Genomic DNA, 16,152 nt, shown 5'->3' with positions numbered 1-16,152 from the left:
CAATGTTTCTCTACTACCTACATACTGCCTGTGTTAGGATCTGTAAAAAGTGTTCTTCTTATAGTACACATCACAAGCCTGGTGAGTAGGCACAGTGGCCAGTAAAACTATCTCTGAAAGCCCCTCTCACCCCAGGATAGTTACGAATAACTTACCTACTCAAGGAAGTGACTACAAATGGCATAAGTAAATCCCACTGCTATGGCCTGAATGTTTGGGTTCCCTCAAGATTTTTAGGTTGAAATCCTAACCCCTAAGATGATGGTTTTCGGAGGTAGGGCATCTGGGGGGTGATGAGATCATGAGGTTGGGGCCCTCATGAATAAGATTAGTGCTCTATGGAAGAGGCCTGAGAAAGACCCCTCACCTATTCCACCACATAAGGACATAGAGAGAAGGTGCCATCTGTAACCAGGAAGGGGGCCCTCATCAGACACCAAATCTGCTGGTGCTGTGATCTTGGACTGCCCAGCCTCCAGAACTGTGAGAAATAAATTTATGTTGTTATAAGCCACCCAGTTTATAGGATTTTGTTATAGCAGCGAAAATGGACTAAGACATTCACTGAAATCAAATTTAATATATCCATAAGTCAGGCTTCCCTTAGCCTAGTCCTAAAATCCCCATGGCCACTCAGGGCCAGTAAACAAGGTAAGTCAGCATGAAAAGAGACATGATTGTGGTTTGGTGGCTCATGCCTATAACCCTAGCACTTCAGGAGGCCAAGGTAGGAGGATTACTTGAGCCCAGGAGCTTGAGGCCATCCTGAACAACATAAGGGAGACCCTGCGTCTAGAAAAAAAAATTAATAAATAAATTAGCCAGGCCTGGTGGTGTGCTCCTATGGCCCCAGATACTCAGGAGACTGAGGTGGGAGGATTCCATGAGCCCAGGGAGTTCAAAGCTGCAATGAACTATGATCACACCACTGCACTCCAGCCTGGGTGACAGAGCAAGACTCAGTCTCTCTCTCTCTCTCTCTCTCTCTCTCTCTCTCTCCCTCAGACAGATAGCTAGGTAGATGATATAGATAGATAGATAGATAGATAGATAGATAGATAGATAGATAATAGATAGATAGTATATATATAATACTTTATATATCAATATATAGGTAATATAATGTATAGATTATATAAACATATAATCTATATATCTATATACAATATAGATATATATCTACATATAATATATGACATAAAATACAAACATATATATTATATAATGTCTATATAATATATGCCTATAATAAATGTCTTATCATATATGTGTTTATACACTATTGGCTCTGTTTCTGGAGATTCCAATACATTGTTTAAGTCACTAATTTTGGAGGCAAGCAGATGGCTATATATGTAATATATGTAATATATAGTTATATATGTATCATATAGTTATATATGTAATAATATATAAATATGGAGAGAGAGATTTATATATAATTTTTTTCAAGTTTTACAAAGTCCCATGACCATGTGAATCAATTTTGACACTTGCCAAAGGCTTAGCCCTGAGTAAATGAGAGGCCTGAGCTCAAGCTGCATTCGCTTGGCAGTAAAAGCCACTTCTGAGCTTCCTAGTGTTTTATGCCCTTAATCTTCCACTAGTAATCAGCCGTCATCACAACTGCAGATTGTAAATCACACTGTGGAGAATGGAGGCAAAGTGAGGCTCACCAGGCCTTGGCACCAGACACTGGAATTGGGGTTCCATGTGTGTCTGCATGTATGTGTGCATTTGCTTCTCCCAGGACTGAAGAAGACTCCCCCCATTACACATTGGGAACTGAACTCAGAGCTACTCCCCAGCGGAGTGGGACCCAGGGCAGATGCCCTTTCCCCTGCCCATGGTGGCTTTTCCGGCCTTCTTTTCCTCATCATAATAAGGGTGATACATACTCATTAGAGAAAAAGAGAAGAATTACCTGTAGTCACATTACCTAGACACAATAATGGAAAGACTTTGGTATATTTTCATGTTTTGTGGGCCAAAGAAATTGAAAACATTAAATTAAATTGAATCTATTTCTCTCATTATTAAAGAAATATATGTTCCCTGTCAAAAATATGAAAAATATTGAAAAATATAAAAGAAACTAAAAAGCATCTGCATGTGTTGGCGAGCACCGTTGGAACAAAGTGCCACTGACCGCATGGTTTAACAATAGAAATGTTTTGCCTCACAGCTCTGAAGGCCAGAAGGGCAAGATCAAGGCGTTGGCAGGGTTGGCTGGTTCCTTCCGAGGGCTGTGAGGGAAGGGTCTGTTCCACACCTCACCCCTAGCTTCTGGTGTTGTACTGGCAATCTTTGGCATCCCTTGGTTGACAGAACATTACCCTGACCTCTGCCTTCATCTTCACATGGTGTGTCCCAGTGTGCAAATCTGTTTCCAAATTTCCCCTTCTTATAAGGACACTGGTTATATTGGATTCGAGGCCCACCCCACTCCAGTATGACCTCATCCTACCTTAATTATACCCATAAATACATGATTTCCAAATGAAGTCTGAGATAGTGGGGGTTACAACTTCAACATATGAATTTGGAACGGGGTGGGGGAACACAGTTCAACATAGAACACCATCCCAAATCCTATGAGCCAAAGAAAACCGATGTTAGCAAGTTATTACTAGGTTGTTTTTGAAAATTATGGCCAGAAATTCTTTTGTTACTCTGCTCATTGAGATTGGGGTCTATGTCCCTCTTTCTCTGAATCTGGGCAAGCTGGCAGCTGCTCTGCTCAGCAATCCCAGCATTCAAGTCATGACAACCCAGGCACCAGGCAGGGGAATGAAAGAGCTTCCAGATGTTTCCAAGCCCCAGCTACCAAGTCATCCCCAGCTTGAATCTTACTGAGCTGAAGTTCCAGACACCAGAGGATAAAGACAAACCCTACATCCTGTGCCTTGTTGAAATTCCAGATCCACAGAACGCCTAAGTACAATAAGTGCATATTGTTTGTGATTGTTAATTTTATGTCTAGACCACAAGATACCTAAATACTTAAACCTTAGTCTGGATGTCTGTAAAGGTGTTTGGATGAGATTAACACTGGAATCATGGACTGAGTGAAGCCGATTGCCTTCCCCAGTGTTCCTTCCCCAGTCCACTGCAGGCCAGAATAGAATGAAAGGCCGGGTAAGGAAGAACCTGCTCCCTCTGCCTGACTACTTGAGCTGGGACATCAGTCTTCTCCTGCCCTCAAACTGGGGCTTACCCCATCAGTGCCCCTGGTTCTCAGGCCTTTCAACTCAGACTGGAACCACTCCACCAGCTTCCCTGGGTCTCCAGCTTACAGATGGCAGATTATGGGACTTCTCAGCTTCCACAATCCATGAGCCAATTCCTCATAATAAATTGCCTATAATAAGGTCTTATATTTATTCACACACTATTGACTCTGTTTCTGACGGTTCCAAATACATTGTTTAAATCCAGTAATTTCAGAGGTGGGTGGAGGGGTAGTTACCCAGCAATGGCTATATTGTAATATTTCTAGTCAGAAATACTTTAATTCTTATATTAATATTATAATTCTTAGTCTTTTTTCTGTGCCTTTAAAAATGTATCTCTTACAAAAGTGAGCCACTAACTTCTTAGATCAAAAGGAAATGATAATTTCTCTGATTCTGAGATTTACTTTAAGAAATATAGAAAAACAGATCAGGCCGGGCGCGGTGGCTCAAGCCTGTAATCCCAGCACTTTGGGAGGCCAAGGCGGGTGGATCACGAGGTCAACAGATCGAGACCATCCTGGTCAACATGGTGAAACCCCGTCTCTACTAAAAATTACAAAAAATTAGCTGGGCACGGTGGCGCGTGCCAGTAATCCCAGCTACTCAGGAGGCTGAGGCAGGAGAATTGCCTGAACCCAGGGGGCGGAGGTTGCGGTGAGCCGAGATTGCGCCATTGCACTCCAGCCTGGGTAACAAGAGCGAAACTCCGTCTCAAAAAAAAAAAGAAAAACAGATCAGTCTCACTTCTAAACATTTGCTGTATATGAGCATAATGAGTATACTGAGTCCAGCCATAGGTAACTCAGGGACATTCACAAGCCCCAGGTGAAGCTTTCTGACTCAGTGGCTGCTTAGACATTTTATGGTTCTTTCCTAGTTAAAAGTCAGCGTAATCAAGTAAACAGTGAAGTCTCAAAGATGCAGAAAACACAGCAGCTCACGCCCATAATCCCAGCACTTTGGGATACTAAGGCGGAAGGATTACTTGAATCCAGGAGTTCAAGAGCAGACGCTGGGCAACAGAGCGAGACTCTGTCTCTTTTTTTAAAAAAAAGACACAGAAAACATGTGAGGCTCTTGGTGATGCAAATGATGAATACGATGAACTACATTACACAGCTCTGGTTTTGAGAAAGGGGGAGTGTTTGGTTCTTCTTGGCATTGGCTCTCAACTGTGTAAATAGCTCAGCCAATATTAATAGATCCTGGAGCCAAATCAGGTTCACATAGCCGTCAGTCATGACATTTCTTCTGAAACATGAGGTAACGCACTTGCTGCAAGAAATCCACTTTCCCTGAAATGAGGGAAAACTTAAGAGGAGCAGCTCAGGGAGGTTCCTGCAGGCCAAGCTGTAGCCCCTGGCCATGGAACTGTCCAGATCACACAGAGGCTGATCAAACACCTGTGTGTGGGTCCAACATGAACAAGCCTCGTCTTGAAGTCCCTGTGGATCATGATCTCTTCATTACTCAGATCTTCATTGTGAATGCTCTTTCAGGTAGTAGATCTTTGAGATGTGTTAATGAAGGGATGAGATGTGTTAACCAGGCCTTGCAAATCTGAAAGTATATGCTGTTGCCTTGAAAGACAACAGACTTAGTTGAGCATGAGGTTGATCCCAACATTTCCCCCTGAAAACTCTATCACATGTGGTTTCATCATCTTCCGATCTTGGGTGTTGCTAAAAAAAAAGCTTATGGCCAGAGGGCTTTTTGTTCCTGCATAGGAAACTTACTTTTTTCTATCTGAATGCTCGTAATGATCTATTACTTATATCTCTGTAATGTGAAAATGTTGTCACTCGTTTTTCTTGGAATGTGGTGGATTCTTTTCTCTCTCTTCATGAAATTTTTATTTTTTTGTAGAGACGGGGATCTTACTATGTTGCCTAGACTGGTTTCAAACTCGTGGCTTCAAGGGATCCTCCTGCCTCAGCCTCCGCAAGTACTGGGATCCAAGTGGCAACATAGTAAAGTGGAAAGAAGCCAAACCTTCTATTCTGACCTGGGTTGAAATTCCAGTTTTGCGATTTACTTGCTATACGACTGAGTTACTTAACTTGCCGTGTTTCCTCTTTTGTAAAATGGACCTCATATACCACAGAGCAGGGGTTCTCAACGTTGTCACTACTGACGTGTTAGGCCAAATCATTCTTTGCTGTGAGGGCAGTCTCAGGCGCTACAGGATGTATAACAACGTCCCTGAACTGTACCCACTAAAAGCCAGTAGCAACCTCTTTTATTTGTGACAACCAAAAATGTCTCCAGACATTGCCAAATACCTCCTAGGAAAAAATCATGCATTTGAGAACCACCGCTACAGGGTAGCAATGAGAACTAAACTGAGATAATAATAGGTCAAGTGGCCGACACAATGCAGATCTTCAACTCCCCTTTGGTCACTTCAGTTCTCCTTCCTCTCTCAGGCCTCCTTCTTCCCCCTTTCTGAAAGTTCTTCCTCTTTCACTCCTGCTGTCGATACCGCCCCCTTCCCTGAGCCGCTCCCCTCTTGCCGGAGCAACTGCTGTTCTCCACCATCATCTTCACTGCCTACCTGGGTTTCTGGCTCTTTTTCTTTTCTTTCTTTCTTTTTTTTTTTGAGATGGAGCCTTGCTCTATCATCTAGGCTGGAGTGCAGTGGCACAATCTCGGCTCACTGCAACCTCCACCTCCTGAGTTCAAACTATTGTCCTGCCTCAGCCTGCCATGCAGCTGAGATTAGAGGTGCCCACGACCACGTCTGGCTAATTTTCATATTTTTAGTAGAGTCAGGGCTTCGCCATGTTGGCCAGGCTGGTCTCCAACTCCAGACCTCAAGCAATCCCCCTGCCGGCCTCCCAAAATACTATGATTACAGACGTGAGCCACCACACCCAGCCCTGTGGCGGATTCTTTTGATCTTCATCTTCAAGTTATTTTCAGCACAAGAAACACTTGTTTAATTAGGTCTTTGGTTGTTGCGTCTATTTTCCCATAGGAATACCTAAGGTTCTTGTGACGAATCATTGTTCCCTCTCCTAGATAGCTCTCACCTCCCATGCTGGGCCAACACTTTTAATCCTTTTATCTGCATTCTGGGAACATCCCTTAGGTGGGTTCTTCACGTCCCTCATTTGACATTCAATAGCATTCTCTCAATGTGGATGTGAGTGCTATTACTGTATCTTTAAATCTTTCATTTAAAAAATTTAATTTTTCTTTTTTTTTTTTTTTTTTTTTTTTTTTAGACGGAGTTTCGCTCTTGTTACCCAGGCTGGAGTGCAATGGCGCAATCTCGGCTCACCGCAACCTCCGCCTCCTGGGTTCAGGCAATTCTCCCGCCTCAGCCTCCTGAGTAGCTGGGATTACAGGCACGCGCCACCAGGCGCAGCCAAGTTTTTGTATTTTTAGTAGAGACGGGGTTTCACCATGTTGACCAAGATGGTCTCGATCTCTTGACCTCGTAATCCACCCGCCTCGGCCTCCCAAAGTGCTGGGATTACAGGCTTGAGCCACCGCGCCCGGCCTAAAAAATTTAATTTTTCTAATCACTTATCTCTTAATATTCCCTGCCTCATGCTCTCATTCAGACACATCGAACTTAATTCTATTCCTTAACATTCTAGGGTTTTGGTTTTGCATTTGTTTCTTCACCCAGGCTGGAGTGCAGTGACACGATCATGGCACACTGCAGCCTCTACCTCCCATGTTCAATTGATCCTCTGGCCTCAGCCTCCTAAGTAGCTGGGACTACAGGCCTGTGTCACCACACCCAGCTAATTTTTCTATTTTTTTTTTCTTTTTTGTAGAGATGGGGTTTCACCATCTCTACAAAGATGTTGCCATGTTGCCCAGGCTGGTCTCAAACTTCTGGCTCAAGCAATCCTCCTGCTTTGGCCTCCCAAAGCGCTGCGATTACAGGTGTGAGCCATTGCACCTGCACAACATCCTAGGTTTTTCCTCACCTCTAGGGCTTCACACACAGTATTCTTCTGTCATAAACACACACCCCCCGACCATGTCATTTCATTTGGCAAAGTCCTGCATCTTCTCATGGTCTGCACTTCAGCTTTCACGCAGGAAGCTTGTCATGACCCAGAGGACAGCTCAGAGTCCTCGTGCTTCTATTGTGCCCTGCCACCCCTATTATCATGCACTTCACACTGAATTGGAAATGCCTGTTTCCTTGTCTGGTACCTCACTAGATTCTGAAAGGATGGGAACCATGGCAATTTTATTCAACATTGTATCCTCAGTCCCTAACACAGTTGCTGGCACATGGTAAGCATCAAAAAATATTTTTGCCTATAATATCACTCTTTTTCAGTCACATCCATCTTCTGGCATCTTAAGAATTCTCTGCATTGCTTTATTCAAAGGTGGTACCAAACAGCATCTTTAGGGATGCCAATGCCAGTGAGTTTCACTTTTAGAGCTCTGTCTTCCTCTGATTATGCAAATGTGTGTTCCCTTCCTCCTATATTCAGCATTTTTTCATAGGTTTTATGTTTCTCCTCACCTCCTCCTTCAATGAATGGAACAGATCCAGACCTGGTGTCCACCAACAGACACCCATCACATTGTCCTTGGCCTCACTCTGTCTACCTGGGTGCCTGTCAATCTCCTCTTCAAGCTGAAAAACAGACTGTAATGTCCAGCTCCCAGCTCCCTCCCATTTCCATCTACAAAGACCATTCCATGGGACATGCCCCATTCCACTGCCATGGTATTTAGTTAGAATGGAAGAAATCCCAACTTCAGTCAATGCCACTTGAAACCAGGAGTCCCCAGCGCTGTCATTTTAAATGAATCCCAGGGACAAGGACACAATTTTGATAATTTTGGCAGGTGTTCTTAAAGCATACTTTAGAAGCCTTATTTGTGTCCTATATATTATATCAGAATTTCATCTTAAGCCAGCCTTGTGTAGAAAATTGTATAATCCTGTTAATGTCTTTATTTTCTGCCTCTATAATCAAGAACTTACCTTTGATCTTTGGAGCACTGACCCTGTTTCTCTGGAGTCTTTTCCTCCTGAATTGGCCACTCCCAGCTTTTCTCTTGAATAAACTACTTAAAACTGGAATAAAATAAAATTGAAAATATAAAAACTAGCTGGGCATGGTGGCAACTACCTGCAGTCTAAGCTACTCTGGAGGCTGAGGCGGGAGGATGGCTTGAGCCTAGGAGGTTGAGACTGCAGTGAGTCGTGATTTTGCATCACTGCTCTCCAGCCTGGGTGAGAGAGTGAGACCTTGTAAAGAAAGAGACAGACAGAGAGAGAGAGGAAGAAAGAAAGAAAAGAAGGGAAACAAAGACAATGCAGACTCAGATATTAAACTGTTTCAGAACATGTTAGTTTTATTTTTCGAAACCGGAAGGTTAGCATTAACTGACAATGGCTTTCATAAATTCAAAATTCATATGCTTTCCCTCAAAATCAAGGTAATTCTACATCTACTTCTCCAGCCCCAGCTTCTCACTTCTCAGACTATAGGATGCTGTCATGCAGGTGTCCTACAATCATAATATCAAAATGTTCCCCACAAGGTAGAGGAAGCAAGTGGGGGGGGCCAAAGAAAATAAAGGCATCAGATAAAAGCAAAGGGGAATGAAGGGTACACATGCTGCCCTCATTCCAATCCCTGATTCCAGCAATGCCTGAAGCCTACCCACAATGCTGCCATTCCTGTAGGCATAGGAACCACCCCATAAACTTCAAAACATGCCCTTTTGCCAAGCAAATTCAAATTGGATTTCTCCCTCATGCAACTGGGAGTCCACACTAACACAACTGCTATACATAATACCATATTACTATAAAGTTGGGCGCAGATAATTTGTATAAAATTTTTTAAATCTGATATTTATATAGCACTTCACAGTTTTCTAAATTGGTACACACATTATCTTTTTTGATATGCAAAAATAATTGCTTGAGATGGCTAGAACAGCATTTACTGTCTCTGGTTTTTTTGGGCTTGTTGTTGTTGTTGTTGTTGTTTTGGGTTTGTTGTTGTTGTTGCTGTGGTTGTTGTTTCAGATGGAGTTTCACTCTTGTTGCCCAGGCTGGAGTGCAATGGCACCGTCTCGGCTAACCGCAACCTCCACCTCCCCGGTTCAAGTGATTCTCCTGCTTCAGCCTCCCGAGTAGCAGGGATTACAGGCATGCACCAGCTAATTTTGTATTTTTAGTAGAGATAGGGTTTCTCCATGTTCGTCAGGCTGGTCTTGAACTCCCAACCTCAGGTGATCCACCCTCCTCAACCTCTGGAAGTGCTGGATTGTAGGCATGAACCACCACACCCTGCCACTATCTCTGGTTTTAAAATAACAACAACAAAATAAGACAAAGAATAATTTAAATTTTGCATGTGGTCACACAGCTAGTGAGAACAAAACAAGAGATGAACTCAAAGCTTCTGACTCCAAATCCAATACTCTAAACCCAGAACTCTGGTCTTCTGATTGCTAGCCAGAGTTCTATGCACCACTTGAAAGCTATGAACATTTGTTAAACATACTAGAGACTGTCTTTTGAAAGAAAACCTTTCCACCATGTAAATAATTGCCAACTAGTTGGCCTGCTTTGTTTTGGTTTTCTTTTTGTTTTGAGACAGGATCTCTCTCTCTCTCTGTCACCCAGGCTGGAGTGCAGTGACGTGATCTCGGCTCACTACAACCTCCACCTCCCAGGTTCAAGCAATTCTATCATCTCAGTCTCCCTAGTAGCTGGGATTACAGGTGCCTGCACCACATCTGGCTAATTTTTATATTTTTATAGAGATGGGATTTCACCATGGTGGCCAGGCTGGTCTTGAACTCCTGACCTCAGGTGATCCGCCCACCTCGGCTTCCCAAAGTGCTGGGATTACAGGCATGAGCCACTGTGCCAGGCCAAGTTGGCCTACACTGCAAATGTGATTTTAAAAATAGTATTACCCTAATATAAGGGATACCCGGGCTGCAATTATTTCACTTAGTAGAAGCTAATGAAGAATTAGTGACACCTTGTGGTTTCATCAGACGAAGCAGGCAGGAATTCAGACTTTCTGGGTCAAGGCTTCTACATGGAGGCCTGACAAAAACCTCATGTGCTTAACTGCTTCTTATGTCACAAGGTTTCTATTAGGCGTTACCTTCTCAGGCCTTAATTGAAGGCAGCCACTCATGCCCACCCCCCTAACCACCACAAAGATTTTGTGTAGTCTAAGCTTTTATCATTTCACAAAAAATTTCTTTTTTCCTTTCCTTCTTTGGTTTATTTGCCTATTATCTACTTCCCTAGATAGGACAAAAGCTTTATCTATCCCAAGCTCTTACAGTATTTCTCAGTACAAGGAAGGTGCTTAGTGTGTGTTAAATAATGAACTATCGTAAGTGCTCCCTTGCATTCTCTTGCAGATATGGTTTGGATCTGTGTCCCCACCCAAATCTCATGCCAAAGGGTAATTCCCATTGTTGGAGGTGGGCCTGGTGGGAGGTGATTGGATCATGGAGGTGTTTTTCGTGAATGGTTTAGTGTCGTCCACTTGATACCATCCTCAGGATAGTGAGTGAGTTCTTGCAAGACCTGGTGAGTTTTGTTGTTGTTTGAGGCATCTCACTCTGTTGCCCAGGCTGGAGTACAGTGGTGTGATCTCGGCTCACTGCCACCTCTGCCTCCCGGGTTCAAGTGATTCTCCTGCCTCAGCCTCCCGAGTAGCTGGGATTATAGGCACGTGCCACCATGCCCAGCTAACTTTTGTATTTTAGTAGAGACAAGGTTTTACCATGTTAGCCAGGCTGGTTTCGGACTCCTGACCTCAAAGGATCTGCCCGCCTTGGCCTCCCAAAGTGCTGGGAGTACACACATGAGCTACCAAGCCTAGCCAAGATCTGGTTGTTCAAAAGCATGCAGCACCTCCCCTTCTCCCTCTTGCTCCTGCTCCTGCCATGTAAGACACCTCACCCCCCCTTTGCCCTCCACCATGATTAGAAGCTTCCTGAGACCTCCCCAGAAACAGATGCTGCCATACTTCCTGTACAGTCTACAGAACCAGGAGCCAATAAAACTGCTTTTCTTTGTAAGTTACCCAGCCTTGGGTCTTTCTTTATAGCAATATGATAACAGACTAATACATTTACCTATACTAAAAAACATTTCCAAAGCCATAGCCATACACTCACCTTTTTCACACTTAAACGGAAAACAGGCTGCTGCTTCTCTTCTTGGATAAATTGTATACCCCTGCTATTCATTCACTCAAAAACTATTATGACCAAACATTACGTGATATGGTAGAGCTACAAATACAAATGGAACATGATCCCTCCCCTCAAGGAGCTCATGGCCTAGTGGAAACAAACAGGCTAGCGAATCATTATAAAAACCATGTGGCAAGTAAAAGATGAGTTGTGGCTGCAGACTATATGAACCCAAGTTAGAATAATCAGAAACGCCTTCCTGCAGGAAAAAAACAGGAGCTTAGGTTTAAAAGAGGAGAAGAAAGAAAATCCAGGAAAGAGACAAGGAAAAAGCATAAAGAACAAACGCATTGTGGAAACATGATAGCTTGTGTGGTGGGACTGCAAGCGCTCAGCTCTGCTGAGAAAAGAGTACCAGGCAGAAATTAGTGAGATGCCAGGTAGTGGCAGCCTTATAGCATAGTTAGGCAGCTTTGACCTAACGCATTAGGCAGTGGGTTGTGGAACAAGCATGGTCAAAGCTGCATTTCTGTTCAATTGTTTTATGGTTCCAGAGATGATCCAGTTTAGATTATGGGGTTGGAATGCTGAGGTCTACGGCTGGTAGGACTAGGAAGGAGACAAAGAGGAGGATCCAGAATCAAAAAACACTGAGGAAGTAAAATGGGCAGGATTTGGTGATTATTAGGATAGGGAGAATAAGGGGAGGGGGAACAAGCAAAAGGGGCGCGAAATGAGGAATTTGGGAGTGGGAAGATGAGCATCATAAGCTGAAGCTTTCTTGCTTAGTAAGTTCTAGAGTCCAGCAGTCAAGGGCTTAAGTCTTGGTCCTGTCACTTGCTTGCTATATGACTTTGGTAAGTTACTCTAACTTCTCTAAATTTCAGTTCCTTGTAAATTAAATGAGAATACTATCAGAATCTACCTCATTGTTAGACTGAGACTGTTATAATAACTAAAGGAAATCATGTATGTAAAGTGCTTAGCATAGTGCCTGCTACACATCAGAAACACCTATTGATTAAAGAATTTTAAAATGGCCAGGTACGGTGGCTCATGCCTGTAATCCCAGCACTTTGGGAGGCCAAGGCGGGCGGATCACAAGGTCAAAAGATCGAGACCATCCTGGCTAACACAGTGAAACCCCGTCTCAAAAAAAAAGAATTTTAAAATCATTATCTGACTATGTCTGTGGCCATATATCTACCTTTTCTATTCTTACTATGGATGAACTGCCATGTTTCTAGGCAAGACCAATCCCTCTACTTGTACACAAGAGCCTGTCCCTTTTTGCCAACGTCATTCCACCAATTCTTCCCTCCCTCCCACACCATCCATTCCATCCTCTCTCCTGAATCACTTCTATAAACATATACACATACTGTCAATTCTCCCATTAACATATATTAAACTTTTCTTGACTCAGTTTCCCTTTAACTACCAACCCATTTCTTTTTTCTTTCCTGAGTCATAAATTGCTCTTCTCCTACTCTTTTCAGGATCCATTGTCCCTGAACTTTTTCTTCTATAGCTTTATAAAAGTTGCCTTTTTGCAGTTGCTGATGACTTCTATGTTGCTAGAGCCCCATGTTGCGTGGCACGTGTACAGCATTAGATGGAGCTGACTGCTCCTTTCTCCATTGGAGAAATGCTTCCATTACTTAACTCCCAGGTGACCAGACTTCCTGCATTTTCTACCATTTCTTTGGCCTCTTTTGCACTCTCCTTTGCTGATTATTCCTCATCTTTCAAAACTCCAAAATATTGGAATGCTTCAGGCCTTATCTCCCTACACTCCCTCGGTAATCCTATCAAGTATCGTGGCTGTTGACCCAAAAATCCACTTCTCTAAACCAGACCAGTCTCCTGAAACTCTAGACTCTGTGTCCTGTCGTCTACTCAACATCGCCACTTGGATGACTAACATGCCTTCTAAGCTTAAAGTGCCCCAGACCAAACTGCTAATGCTCACCCCAATAATGGCTCCTCCCCAGCATTCCCTATATCACTAAACAGCAACTCCATTCTTCTAGGTACTCTGGTCAACAACCTTATCATGACCCTCTAGCTATAAATGAATAGTTTAAATTAAACCAGTCCTCTCATGGGAATAAGTATAATAGCTGAACATTTAAAAAAGCACACATAACAAAACCTACACAGGCCATTTGAAGGCACTGGAGAGCAACCAAGATGGTCAGGACATGAGAGACTGGGATCCCAAAGAGAAGACAGATACATAAAGTGATACAGAACTCCATTGCTTTCTCTTATCGGGGCATTTGCTGAGTTTTGTGTAGGGCATTATGGCAAGCAGAAAGCAGTGGCCTAGAGGTATCAGGAACCTTTCAGATATGGGGAGATAAATAATTGGAGGCGAACACTGCTGATAGGACTTGAAGGGACAAGATCCCAAAGAAAGGAGGATCATAGAAAAGCCAGTCTGACATTTTGCTCGGTTTTTATTCTTGAGGTATTTGCTGAATTCTAAGCTATAAAGGCACTGGAAATCAAGAAACCAAAGAGTTGCTAAATAGCTGAAATGCTAAGTGTATATTCCAGCAGTCTCACAGCACTGGGAGTATAAAATTTGGAGTTCAAGGTCACCCAAAGATGGAAACCTATTAAATACCCCGGATGTTCATGTTGAGAAAGAATAGAAAGGCCTTGTTCTGGGATAAGACCAAACCAGAAAATAATCAGCCCTCACAAAATCTGAAACCCTGATTAAAGGTCATCTGCTGCTACTCTAATTGCTTGCCAGAATAAAATTAAATCCTTTCTGCAGAAAGACAACATCAGCCACAGTCTCTATGCAGTTTTTTGTTTGTTTTTCTTCGGCCAGAGCTTCTGTGTGATTTTTTTGCCTGCACAATGTCCAATACACTGTCATTTAGTTATTATAACAATTCCAGTCTAACAATGAGGTAGATTCTGATCAGAAACCTTAGGGGCATCTCTTATGCCTTTCTTTCTCTTGTGCACCATGTCACATCCAATCTGTTCTACCTTCAAAACGGAGCTGGGATCTAACCACTTCACACCACTTTGAGCCCAGATCCAAGCCACTGTCACCAGCCTTACTGGGAGCAGCCTCCTAGCTGGTCTCTCTGCTTCTGCCTTTGCCCCACTTCATTCTATTCTCAACCAAGCAACTAGAAAAAAAATTTTTTGATCAAACTATGTCAAGCTTCTACTCAAAACCCTTCAGGGACTTTTAACCCTAGAGTAAAACCTAAAGTCCTTGCACTGGCCTACAAGGCACACAGCCCAACCCCTGACTTAACCTCCGAATGCTCTTCCTTGTACTCACTCTGCTCCACTCACTCTTACTCCCATCCCTAACATGTCTTCTTGCCTTAGAACCCTGCAATGGCTGCTTCCTTGACCTGGAAGTCTGTGCCAATTAGTCTCAAGTTTCATTTCTTTACCTCCTTCATGTCTTTACTCAAATGTCACCTTCTCAATGAAGCCTCCTCTGACCACTATAAAATTGCTAGGTCTCCTACGCCCCCAGCACCTAGCCCTCTTTCCTGCTTTATTTTTCTCCTTAGTTATTACAATTATCTAACATACATAATATACTCACTTCTCTTGTGTGTATGACTCCTCCACTAGCATATAAATTCTGCGAAGGCAGGAGTTTTAACCTGTTGTTTGGTTTTGTTTTTCACTGCTATATCCTCACTAACACCAGGGGAGTGGGACAAAAAAAGAACAGTGGTTGGCACATACTAGATACTCATAACTATTTATTGAATGAATCATTCAGTTTCTGATCATCCAAGAGTTGTCCAGAAAACAGTCAGATATCCAGGGCTGTCACCTGAGGGAGAAGTCTAGGTTAGAGATACATACTTTGCTGTCCTGAGTATATAAATGGTACTAGAAATCACAGCTGTGAAATGGGACAGCCCTGGGAGAAAGGAGAATAAGAGAAACAGGCTGTGGACAAAAACTTGTACAAGAACCTATAGTGGCTATCAATTTCTTTATAAAGTTCACTGTGGTTGGTATAACACTATTGGTTACCCATTCCATAGCCGTTCTATTCGGCCCCGACATCCTTCTAACAGAATTTGTTCTTCCCCTCCCTGGCCAAGTGTTTACTGGAGGTCCATAAAGACGGGTTACCTGGTCTAATCCAAATATGGTGATCTGATATAGAGCCTAAGCTTAAATCAATGATATGATGTAATCCTGGTCACTGGGAGTTTACAAGGGGGCTTTGCTCTTCCAATAGACAAAAGAGAAGATACTTCTATTACTACCTTGTCAAAACCAACAACCCAGGTGACAGAGTGGAAAGGTGGGGGAAAAATGTGCTGTTGATAATGTGCTGAGCCCCCCCCAAGTTAACCAACGTCCAGGTTAACCAACCTGGGAGTGTGAAATAATGAATTCCTTATTATTTTAGCCACCTGGAATTGGTTTTCTGTTACTTAAAAAACATTCTAATTAATATGCTACTGTTTAGTGTTTCCATGATGTAGTGCCAGCCTTTGTTTCTGTTGATATTTCTACAACTCATCTTTACAAACCCTGCTTAGTTCTCCAAATACACCTTGGGCTTTTTGAGCCTTTGATCAAGCCATTCCGAATGCACTTCCCCCAAGAGGCTGGCCAGTTAACATTCTATCATCCATCAAACACAATTTAAATGTCACTTTCTCCTCTGGCCCCTTCAGAAGTTACCTCAAGGCCAGGTGCTCACGCCTGTAATCCCAGCACTTTGGGAGGCCAAGGTGGG

This window comes from Callithrix jacchus, chromosome 4, assembly GCF_049354715.1.
Source record: "Callithrix jacchus isolate 240 chromosome 4, calJac240_pri, whole genome shotgun sequence".
Classification (NCBI taxonomy): domain Eukaryota; kingdom Metazoa; phylum Chordata; class Mammalia; order Primates; family Cebidae; genus Callithrix; species Callithrix jacchus.
The sequence above is the reverse complement of the archived record's forward strand: the minus strand, read 5'-3'. Positions refer to the sequence as shown.